Genomic DNA, 12,280 nt, shown 5'->3' with positions numbered 1-12,280 from the left:
TCCATACTATCCAAAGTAATCTAAAGATTTAATGCAATCTCTGTCAAAGTTCCAATGGCATTTTTAAAAGAAAGAAAATAAACGACCCTAAAATTTGTATGCAATCATAGAAAACCCCAAATAGTCAAAGCAAACTTGAGGGAAAAAACAAAGCTAGAAGCATCACACTTTCACTTTGAACTATATTACAGAGCTATAGTAATCGAAACAGTATGATACTGCATAAAAACACACACATAGACCAACAGAAGAGAATAGAGCCCCAAAACAAACCCATGCATGTATGGTCAATTAATTTGTGACAAAGGTGCCAAAAATATACAATGGGAAAAGTACATTCTCTTCAATAAATGGGAAAACTGGACAACCACATGGAAAAGAATGAAATCGGACCCCTATCTCACACCATACACAAATATCAACTCAAAATGTATTAAAACTTGAACATAAGACCTGAAACCATAAAATTTCTAGAAGGAAACGTTGGCAATAAGCCACTTGACATTAGTCTTGGTGATGACTATCTGGATTTAACACCAAAAGCAAAGGCAACAGAAGAAAAATAAACAAGTGGTACTACATCAAACTAAAAAGGTTCTGTACAGCAAAGGAAACAATAAATTGAAAAGGCAACCTATGAAATGGTAGAAAATATTTGTAAATCACGTATCTGATAAGGGTTAACAGCCAAGCTAAAAAAAGAACTCATATAACTCCACAATGAAAAAGTGAAATAAAAAATCCAATTTAAAAAAGGGCAGAGGAGCTGAACAGACATCTTCCCAAAGAAGACATACAGATGGTCAACAGATACATGAAATGGTGTTCAATATCATCAGCGAAATGCAAATTAAAACCACAGTGAGATATCACCTCACAGCACAGGAAACAATTGAAATGCTCTATCAGAGAAGTAACCTAAAGTACTTCCATATGGTAGTAAAGTAAAAACCTTCTTAAGGTCCTAAAACATTGTGTCTTCAAGTCCATAAGGATAACCTGAAAATCTTGCTAATAACACAGATTCTTGAGTCCTAGCCCCAGAAACTAAAAGAGTAAGTCTGGAGTAGAGTCCAGAAATCTGCCCTTTAACCCTTTGTATACCATCAGCGTCCAATGGACACAATTTAAAATTTTGACTTTCTTTTTTCAGAAGTTCTATTTCATGACTTTTATTCTTTCTTAGATAAAAGAAAGGGAGAGAGGGATGAACTGGAAAAAAAAAATCTTTAAATAGAGTAAAATCACTCTACCCTACAAATATTACAAGGGTTCAACTGGACTCCTTTATAAATCTAAGATCTGTTATGGAATCTTAGTGAACTTATTTTTCCCATATCTTGAAAGTTTTGCTACTTTATCTAGGAATTACTTAATCATTATTCATCCATTATTCCCAAGTACGTTGAAGAAAAAACTAAAATGACAATAGGAACAAAAAGTAGAATCATTCTTATTCATTCTAGGAATACATTATGTCATCCTTCAGTATGTGTTGCCCAAAGTACTGCATCCTCTTCCAAAAATGTATAAAGTCTGGAGCCTTTGTATAAAGTCTTTGTAGCCTTTTTTCTAAACTGTATTCTTTGAACACAGTAGAAAATGTGGGATTTTTCATTTTTCACCCATGATGGCACAGAGAATAAACTGGAAGAAAACATTTATTAAACAAATCAGAGATGAATACAAAGAAACATATAGCTGTACTCTAGACTTTTATGATAATGAGGGAATTGATCATAAGCAAACCTCAGACTATGACTTTTCAGATGAAGATATCCTAATTGAAATTCCTCAAACTTAAAGATCAATGAGTAAACAATATGCCTGTACTTACTAAAAAAAATATGATTTTTCAGTTAGTCATTCCGAAGGAAGCACTTTATCATGCAATATTTTGAAACAAGTCCCTAGATCCTGTTTAAAAGGATATTTACCATCTTCTTTCCTCTTTTATATCTATACAGCAAAACTTACTTGATTTGGTTTGTAAGTAGCCAAATGAAGGCAGGTATTTAAACAAAGGTGACTAGATGAAAACAGCAATGTAGAGAAATTTTTAAAAATCTGTTGCACTGACTATTCTAATTGGTATTTATAAAAGTATAAATGAAAATTCTTTGCAAATGTAAGTTAGATGGTCATCCCTGCAAAATCATGAACCATGAAAGTTTGCAAAAATACTGCATTTTGACAACGCAAGTACAAAAATTACCAAACAGTAAAGTTAGAAAATATTAGAGATGGATATGAAATTTTAAAATTGTGTTTTGACAACCAAGTGCATGAAGAAAAACACAGTAATTATAAGCTAACATATATATTAGAGATGTAATTGAAATCTGGAACAATATTTATAAAAAGGATATCTCCCAACTGTATGGATGACAGTTGATGAGCAATTAGTTATACTCAAAGATGTTGCCCGTTTCAGCTATATGTACCTTCAAAACCAGGAAAACTTAGAATAAAATTTTTGGTTTCTTATGTTCAAGTTGTTATTAAAATTCTGTTTCTAGTAAAACCGTGTTTCCCTATGCCTTTATTTTCACTTCTGTAAGTCATTCATAAAATGACCTAAATTATAAAAAATAAAAATAAAAAATATCCACTGGACCCAGAAGATAAATAGTAATGATCATGTTTTCTAGTACACTGTGGATTCATAAGCATTCCAGACGATTCATATATGGTGTCAAGCAACACACTCTGATAAAGTCCTAACAGTCTTCATGGCAGTGTTTCTCAAACTTGGCTCACCACCAGATCAGAATTATTTGGGCACTAGTTAAAAATACTTTACCAAGCTGACACAGATTTCATGGAAGGACGTAGGAATTATTCTTTTAATAAATATCCCAGGAGACTATGATGATAAGCAATTGAGAAATATGGTCATATGAACTCTACTCTAAGTATAACTTCGTTTTACCCATAAGATTCCATTTCCCACCTATTGAACTGGCAAAAATCCAAAGCTGGACAACACTCTCTGATAATGAGGCTTTGAGAAACACTCATACGTTACTGGTAAAACTGTAAAGTAGTATAATTTCCACAAAGAGTGAGTTTGCAATATCTACCAAAATTGTAAATGCAGATACCCTCCAACCCAGCAATACCACTTCAGGTTTTAGTCTATAAATATACCTACATACAAAAAGCAACAAATGTAAAATTTTATTCACTGAAGCACCAACTGTAATAGGAAAATTCTTTAAACAAAGGAGGAAGTACTAGATACACAAAATAGTGAATGAGGTCCAAAATATTATCATTAACTGGAAAAAACAAAGCATTATTTCGTGCAGTATATGAAGTATGCTCAAATTTGTGTTAAAAGGAAGGGGGAACTTAAGGAACCAGAAAAAGAAACACAAACTAAACCCAAAGCTAGCAGAAGTAAGGAAGTAACAGAGATTAGAACAGAGATAAATAAAATAGAGAATAGAAAAAATAAAGAAAAATCAATGAAAACTAAATTTGGTTCTTTAAAAAGATCAACAAAATTGACAAACCTTTAGCTAAATGGACTAAGAAATAAAAAGAGAAAACTCAACATGTTAAATGAAAGTGGGAATACTATCAGTTTCTACAAAAATAAAACATTAAGCCTCTCTACAAGAGAGCACTATAATCAACTGTACACTAAAAAATTGGATAAACTAGATGAAATGGACACATTCCTAGAAACACAAAACCTATCAAGACTAACTCAGAAAGAAATCGAAAATCTAAATAGACCCATAACTAGTAAAGAGACTGAATCAGAATCAAAAATCTCTCAACAAGGAAAAGCCCTGAACCTGATAGCTTCACTGGTGAACTCTACTAAACATTTAAAGAATACCAATCCTTCTCAAAATTTTGCAAAAAAATTGAAAAGGGGACTCTTTCATTCTATGAGGACAGCATTACCCTGATACCAAAGCCAGACAAAGACACAAGAAAGAAAACTATAGACCAACACCCCCTTATGAACATTGATGTAATCCTCAACAAAATACTAACAAACAGAATTCAACAGCATGTTAAAAGGATTAGACACCTTTTAACAAATGGGATTTATTTCTGGAATACAAAGATGGTTCAACATATGAAAATTGTTCAAAGTAATACATATCAACAAAATGAAGTGAAAAAAACACAAGATCATCTGAATTGATGTAGGAAAAGCATTTGACAAAATTCAACACCGCTTTATGATAAAAACACACAACAGAATAGGAGTAGAAGAAAACAACTTCCACATAATAAAAGCCATATATGCAAAACCCACAGCAAACATCATACTCAATGGTGAAAGACTGAATATTTTTCCACTAAGGTCAGGAACAAGACAAGCATGCCCACTTTCAACACTATTCTTCAACACAGTACTGGAAGTTCTAGCCAGAGCAAGAAAAAGAAAAGGCATACAAACTGGAAAAGAAGTAAAATTATCTCTGTTTTCAGATATGACCTTTTATGTTTAGGGTTTAGAAAACCTTAAAGACTCCACAAAAAAGCATTAAAACTAAAAAACAAATTCAGCAATGTAACAGGATACAGTTAATGCACAAAAATCAGTTGCATTTTTATACGTAAATAACAAGCAATCTAAAAAGGAAAACACAAAACCAAATCCATTTACAATAGCATCAAAAAGAATATACTACTTAACGAATCTAATCAAGAAGGTAAAAAACTTGTACAATGAAAACCACAAAACACTGCTGAAAGAAATTGAAAACAATCTTAGAAACAAAACTGGAGAACTCACACTTCCTGATTCCAAAATTTACTATAAAGCTAGAGTATTCAAAATGGTAACTACTGAATGAAGCCCGCATGCCTAGAGCCCGTGCTCCGCAACGAGAAGTCACCGCAATGAGAAGCCCGCGCACCGCAACGAAGAGTAGCCCCCGCTCGCTGCAACTAGAGAAAGCCCACGTGCAGCAACAAAGACCCAGCGCAGCCAAAAATTTAAAAAACCAATCAAAATGATATAGTATTAGCATAAAGACAAACATAGACCAATGGAATAGAACAGACAGCCTAAAATAAACCCTCGTATACATGGTCAAATGATTTTTGACAAGGGTGCCAAGACCATTCAATGGAAAAGACAGTCTTTTCAACAAATGGCGCTGGGAAAACTGGATATCCACATGCAAAAGAATGAAGGTGGACCCTTACCTAACACAATATATACAAAAGTTAACTCAAAATAGATCCAGGATCTAAAGGTAAGACCTAAAACTATAAAACTCTTAGAAGAAAACATAGGACAAAACATTCCTGACATTGGATTTGGCAACGGTTTCTTCGATATGACACCAAAGGCCCAGGTCACAAAAGAAAAAATACATATTGGACTTAATGAAAATTTTTAAAAATTTGTGCATCAAAGGACACTATCAATAGCGTAAAAAGGCAACCCACTGCGAGAAAATATTTGCAAATCATATCTGATAAGGAATTAATATCCAGAATATTTAGAGAACTCCTAAAACAAAAAAACCAAAATTGGCAAAGAACATGAATAGACATTTCTCCAAAGAATATAGAGGAACAGCCAATAAGCACATGAAAGGATGCTCAACATCACTAACCATTACGGAAACGCAAGTCAAAACTATGAGATACCACCTCACACCCACTAGAGTGACAACTATCAAAAAAAGGAAAACAAGTGTTGGCGAGGATGTGGAGAAATTAGAACCCTTATTCACTGTTGGCGGGAATGGAAAACGGTACAGGTGCTATAACACACAGTATGGCAGTTACCCCCATAATTAAAAATAGAATTCTGTATGATCCAGCAATTCCATTACTGAGTATACACCCAAAAGAATCGAAATCTGGATCTGAAGAGGTATTTGTATACCTACATTCACAGCAGCATTATTCGCAACACCTCAAACGCGGAAGCAACCCAAGTGTCTATCGACAGATGAATGGATAAACAAAATGTCAACACATATATATGCGCACACGCACGCGCACACACAATGGAACTTTATCCTGCCTTAAACATGGAAGGAAACTCTGCAATGTACTATTGATACAACATGGATGAACCTTGAGGACATCATGCAAAGCGAAATAAGCCAAACACAAGCAAGACAAATACTGTGATCCCACTGGCATGAGGTACTTGCAGTATCAAAATCATAAAGACACAAAGTACAGCGATGGTTGCCAGAGGCTGGTGGGAGGAGAGAATGGGGCGTTACTGTTTAACGCGCAGAGATTTCAGTCTTACAAGATGAAAAGACTCAAAGGGATGGACGGTGGTGATGGCTGCACACCAATGTCAGTGTATTTAACATCTCTGAACTGTACACTTAACAATGGTTAAGACAGTAAAATTTACGTGTACTTTACCACAATTAAAAAAAAGAGAAAAACAACAGAAGGGGGGAAAATATATTTATATGTTTGTACAGGTATAAAATATCCCCGGAACGATACCTAAGAAATGCCGAACAGCTGGCTCCTACAGGAAGAGAATATGGTTGGCTAGAGGACCTTGGAGGAAGGAAGCTTTACACTGTATACCCTTTTTTGGCTTAAATGTTGAGACCTGTAACTGCTTACCTCCTCAAAAACTAAATAAATGTGCAAAAAATCTTGGCAGCACTTGGAAAAAAAATGAATAAATGTGAATATAACTACGACTAGATGTAACAGTTGTTATTTTGGGGGGGGGGGGGAATCTTTCTTTTTAGAAACTTAATGGCATTTACTACCTAAAGAAGTACCTAAATCCCACAAAAACAGTAAAGAAAAAATAGTTGAGTCATGCTCAATTTAAGGAACTGTTTACTGAATAGTACACTCAACCGCCAACTGTTAGTAAATGCTTCCTCTTTTAGTCACGATTTTCATATCCTTTCTTATAATGACCAAACGTAACTAAAATTTAATGGTGTCAAAATTAAATGTGGATTATAATAGAATGACTCTTTCCTGAACCTATTAAAAGACATTCTATTTCCTTATTTTTATTCTGCAGCACAAACTATCTGATCTATAATATTTACACACCGTTTAAAGAACAGAAGTTTTGTAGAACGAAGTTGGTAACAGAGAAAATGGAAAAAACCCACATTTTCACCGTTTGCCCTCAACCTCAAAGAGAAAAAGTTAAAAGAATGGACACATTTTATTTAATCATTTGTATATACTGGCGATAAAGCTAACCAGGCTGCGGCTGGGTTCCCCTGTAACTTTCCTTTTTAATCAACTGTTTCTTCTTCTTTGAAACAACTGGATGTTGTGAGTTTCGTAAACCAAACGTACTTCCTAAGAGAGGTACGTTAACATTAAAAATAACCGTGAACGGCTGTGCAGATAATATACACACACCAGATAAACCTAGAAATCTCCCGATAAAAACTGGCACCTTAGGAGTCTCCCTGCTTAAATGAATCCATTTTGGTAAAAAGGGAAAACTTCATCCATATCCACATGCCTCCGCCTGCCCCTCGTTACAAGCGAATCCTGAAACGAAAGCTCAGAATCGCGACCCTCGAGGAAGCGTTCCTGCTGAGCGCACCCTGCCCGGGGCGTTTCTCCCTTTCCTCCAACTTCTCCAGAAGCCAGCGCCCCGCGAACACCTCTCCCCCTCCCCCTCCCGAAAGGCAAGGCTTCGCCCGCCCAACGAACACCTCCTTCCTCCGTCCACGTCCCGACGTTCCGAAGCGGCCACCGAGGAAGGCGACTCAGCCCAGCCCGGGGACGCGGCACCGGGACGGCCCGCAGCCGGCGACTCTCCCCTCACCGGCCCCGGGGAGCTCACCCGACACGAACAAAAAGGGTCGAGGCGGACGGGGACTGGGGACGGCGGGCGTCGCCCCCGGCCGGGCCCCAGGCTCGCCCTCCACCCCCGGACGGGACCCCGAAACCCGCAGGGTCGTGGGCGCTCGGAGGGCGCCGCTCGCTCAAACTTTCGCCCCGGGGTGGGCCGGGCGCCGGGAAGGGCGCGGAGCAGAGCCCACGGAGGGGAAGACGGCATCAAGACGCCCTCCGCCCAGCGGCCCGGGGCCCCACGCCCGCGCCCGAGACGCCGCGTGAGCGTCCCCCGTTCCCCCCAGGGCTGCTCACCGAGGCCGCAGGGACCCACGCGCTGCAGCCGCCACCGGTCACGGTCACTGGCTCAGACTTCCGAGACCCAGAGAGAAGAGGACGGGGCGCGCCTGAGAACCCCCCGCGCCGCGCGTCCCCGCCTTCCGCCCGCGCCTTCCGCCCACGCCTTCCGTCTCCGCGCTCGGTCAGGTGACCCGCTCCCCATGGTAACAGGGCGGGGGCGGGGCGAGGCGTGCGCCTGCTCCGCCGCTCCCGCCGCTCCCGCCCACCTGCTCCGCTCTCCAGACAGTTCCCTGCCTAACGGCCGGGTGCCTCCAGCTCAGTGCTGTTCACCCGCACTCACGGTCACTTAGTCCCCATCACCTCCGACACATCGAGAGTCCTGAGAACCTACCGTTCGCCCATTTCCCAGCCAGCCCTAAACTTCCACCACACCCACGGGCTCTGCAACATTCCTCCCACTAACCCTTCTCGACTCCTGCCTTCTTTGCGTTACAACTTTTTTCTTTGGCATTTATTACTCTTTGTTCGTCTGAGCTGAAGTTTGCTGGTTGTTGAAGGTTATGTGTGGTAGTGCACAAAAGTAATAGCTTTATCCTAATACAAAAACTGAAAAACTATTTCTTAAGGGCTACGTTCCAAGCACTGTCCTAAGAACTTGATGTATAGAGCAGTCTTATTTGGTCCTTACATCAAAGACATACAACATCTTCTTTAACATGCAAAGACACTGAGGCACAGTTTGCCTAAGTTTTCTGTACTTACCATGGAGTAACAGAGTACTTGACAAAACAGCATTAACTTAGAAGCATCTTATTTCTAGCTAAGTTATTTAGTGCCATAATAATTTAATCTATGGTAAAATAAAAATCTGAGCATAAAAGAGATGACGATAAGATGAAAACTTTGCCCTCAGAGAGTCTGTGGTCTGATAGACATTTAAAAATAATTGCAATGGAAAAAAAAATAATTGCAATGGGAAGGAAGAAACAAAACTGGTTTTCTGGTTTTGTTCACAGGTGACATGGTTATGTAGAAAGTCCCAAAGAATTGACCAAAAAAAAAAAAAAACCCTAAAACTAATAAGCAATTATAGCAAGGTTGCAGGATTCAAGGTTAACATACAAAAGCCAACCACTTTCCTATATAACAGCAATAAACAATTGGAATTTGAGATTAAGGACACAATATCACTGATACTAGCACAAAAAAATGAAACAATGCTTAGGTATAACTCTAACAAAATATGTACAAAATTTATATGAGAAAAACTATAAGATTCTGATGAAAGAAATCAAAGAAGATACAAATAAATGCAAAGATAGTCCATGTTCGTGAATAGGAAGACTTGTTATTGTCAAGATGTCAGTTTTTCCCAACCTGACAGATTTGACACAATCTCAGTCAAAATCCCAGCAAGTTATATTTTGGATATCAACAAACTGATTTGAAAGTTTGTATGGAAAGACAAAAGTCCCAGAAGAGCCAACCCAAATTGGAAGAAGAACAAAGTCACGGGCCTGTGTGTGCCCAACATCCAAACTTACTATAAGGCTGCAGTAGGGACTTCCCTGGTGGCGCAGTAGTTAAGAATCCGCCTGCCAATGCAGGGGACATGGGTTTGAGCCCTGGTCTGGGAAGATCCCACATGCTGCAGAGCCCGTGTGCCACAACTACTGTGCCTGCGCCCTAGAGCCACAACTACTGAGCCCGTGAGCCACAACTACTGAAGCCCACGCACCTAGAGCCCATGCTCTGCAACAAGAGAAGCCACCGCAATGAGAAGCCCGCGCACCGCAACGAAGAGTAGACCCCGCTCACCACAACTAGAGAAAGCCCGCGCACCGTAACAAAGACCCAACGCAGCCAAAAATAAAGAAAAAAAAAAAAAAGGCTGCAGTAATCAAGACTGTGGGGTATCAGCAAAAGACGAGAAAAATTGATCAATGGAACAGAATACAGAGCCCAGAAATAGACTCTCACAAATACAGTCAATGGATCTTTGACAAAGGAGCAAACGTATTCAATAGACAAAGGGTAGTCTTTTCAACAAATGGTACTCCCCATGCAAAAGAAAAAAAATTTAAAAAAAAAGAATCTAGACACAGAACTTACCACTTTCACAAAAATTAACTTGAAATAGATCATAGGCCTAAATTTATAACTCAAAACAATAAAATTTCTGGAAGGTAACATAGGAGGAAATCTAGGTGACCTCTGGTTTGATGATAACTTTTTAGATACAACATCAAAAGCACAATCCATGACAGAAAAAATTGACAAGTTAGACTTCATTAAAATTTAAAAATTCTTCTTTATGAAAGACACTGTTTAGAGAACGAAAAGACTAGCCACAAAACTGGGAGAAAATATTTGCAAAATACATATCTGCTCAAAGACTTGCATCCAAAATATTCAAAGAACATCTAAACCTCAACAATAAGAACCCAATTTAAAACTGGGCAAAAGAGCTGAACAGACATCTCACCAAAGAAGATATATAGCTGGCAAATGAGTGCATGAAAAGAGGCTCAACAGCATGACATTAGGGAACTGCAAAGTAAAACAACAATTTGAAATATACCACTACACACCTTTTAGAAGACCTAAAATCCAAACACTGACAATGCCAAATGCCAAATGCCAACGAGGATATGGAGCGAAAGGAACTCTCATTCATTGCTGATGGGAACACAAAATGGTACAACCACTTTGGAAGGCAATTTGGAAATTACAAAGCTCAACATAGTCTTGACATATGAACCAATTATCATGCTCATGGATATTTGCTCAAATGAGCTTAAAACTTATGTCCACATAAAACCCTGCACAGGAATATTCATAGCAGCTTTATTCATAATTGCCCAAAATTAGAAGCAAGCATGATATCCCTTCAATAGGTAAATGGATAAATAAACCATGGTATATCCATAAATGGAATATTATTCAGCAATAAAATGAAATGAACTACCAAGCCATGGAGGACATGGAGGAACCTTAAATGCATATTGTGTGTGAAAGAAACCAGTTGAAAAGACTACCTCCTATATGATTCCAACCATGTGATGTTCTGGAAAAAAGCAAAATGATAGCAGCAGCAAAAAAGATCAGTGGTTGCCAGGGGTTTGGAAAATACGGGGAAGGATAAGGTCGGTGAAGCCCAGGGGATTTTTTTTTGGAGGGTGAAGCTATTCTGTATGATACTATAATGGTAGATACATGACATTACGGACAATACGTGGTATAATTATATATGTATATATATATTTAGTCTTTCAGAAACCCTTGGAGTTTCATGAGTGCCAGTGTGTCCTTGTTATGCTAAGGAGGTGGCTCATGGCTGAAATGTGGGTGGGGGAATAGGGGCCCTAGAAAGCTTCATGATGGAGGCTGGTCACCAGAAAGACCAAGCACAAGATTACAGGGTTGGTACTTTCAGCCCCACTCCCCAACCTTCAGGAAGGGGAGGGTGCTGAAGAGTGAGTTCATCTTTGGGCCAGTAATTTACTCAATCACGCCTATGTCATGAAACCCCAAATAAAAAGTCTGAACACCAGTGCTCGAGGGAGCTTCCTGATTAGTGAACATATCAACGTACCAGGAGAGAGATGCACCTCCAACTCAAGAGACCAAGGCTCCTGCGCTTGGGACTCTTCCAGACCTTGCCCTGTGTATCTCTTCCTCTGGCCATTGTGTGCTTTATAATAAAACCGTAATCCAAAGCATAGTGCTTCCAGTGGGTCACTCTAAGCACCAAATTTGAAGGTGCATTGTGGGAATCACCGAATATATAGCCAAGTTGGACAGAAGTGCTGACATCATGAGGACGCCATCTGTGGCTCCTGTGTGATGTGGGTGCAGTCTTGTTAGAGACCTTGTCCTTAACCTGTGGGAACTGACACTCACTCTGGGTAGCTAGGGCCAGATTGAATGAAATTGTAGGACACCCAGGCGGTGTCAAAGAATTGTTGACGGAATGGAACACACTGTACAATGCCAAGGGTGAACCCTGATGTGCAACAATGTATCAACATGGGTTCATCATTTGTAACAGATGTACAACACTAATACAAGAGATTAAGGGTGAACTGTGGCGAGATGGGAGTACTTGAGAACTCTGTACTATTTGTTCAATTTTTCTGAGAACCTAAAACTGTTCTAAGAAAGTCTATTAATTTAAAATATAATAATTACACAAATAGAGTTG

The 12,280-nt window shown here is 39.0% G+C and overlaps 1 protein-coding gene across 2 annotated transcripts in view; it reads right to left on the bottom strand.

Moving 5' to 3' along the window:
* The window catches only part of SDCBP (syndecan binding protein), a 31,885-nt gene extending 23,637 nt beyond the window's left edge, over window positions 1–8,248 (bottom strand). For both annotated transcript variants that reach the window (XM_068525511.1, XM_068525512.1), the window contains exon 1: window positions 8,092–8,248. The gene's annotated coding sequence lies outside the window, so the exon portion shown is untranslated. The remainder of the gene's footprint in view (window positions 1–8,091) is intronic.
* Window positions 8,249–12,280: the final 4,032 nt, after the last annotated feature.

Source organism: Eschrichtius robustus, chromosome 17 (genome assembly GCF_028021215.1).
Source record: "Eschrichtius robustus isolate mEscRob2 chromosome 17, mEscRob2.pri, whole genome shotgun sequence".
NCBI lineage: Eukaryota > Metazoa > Chordata > Mammalia > Artiodactyla > Eschrichtiidae > Eschrichtius > Eschrichtius robustus.
This window is presented reverse-complemented; position numbering and strand designations above follow the sequence as displayed.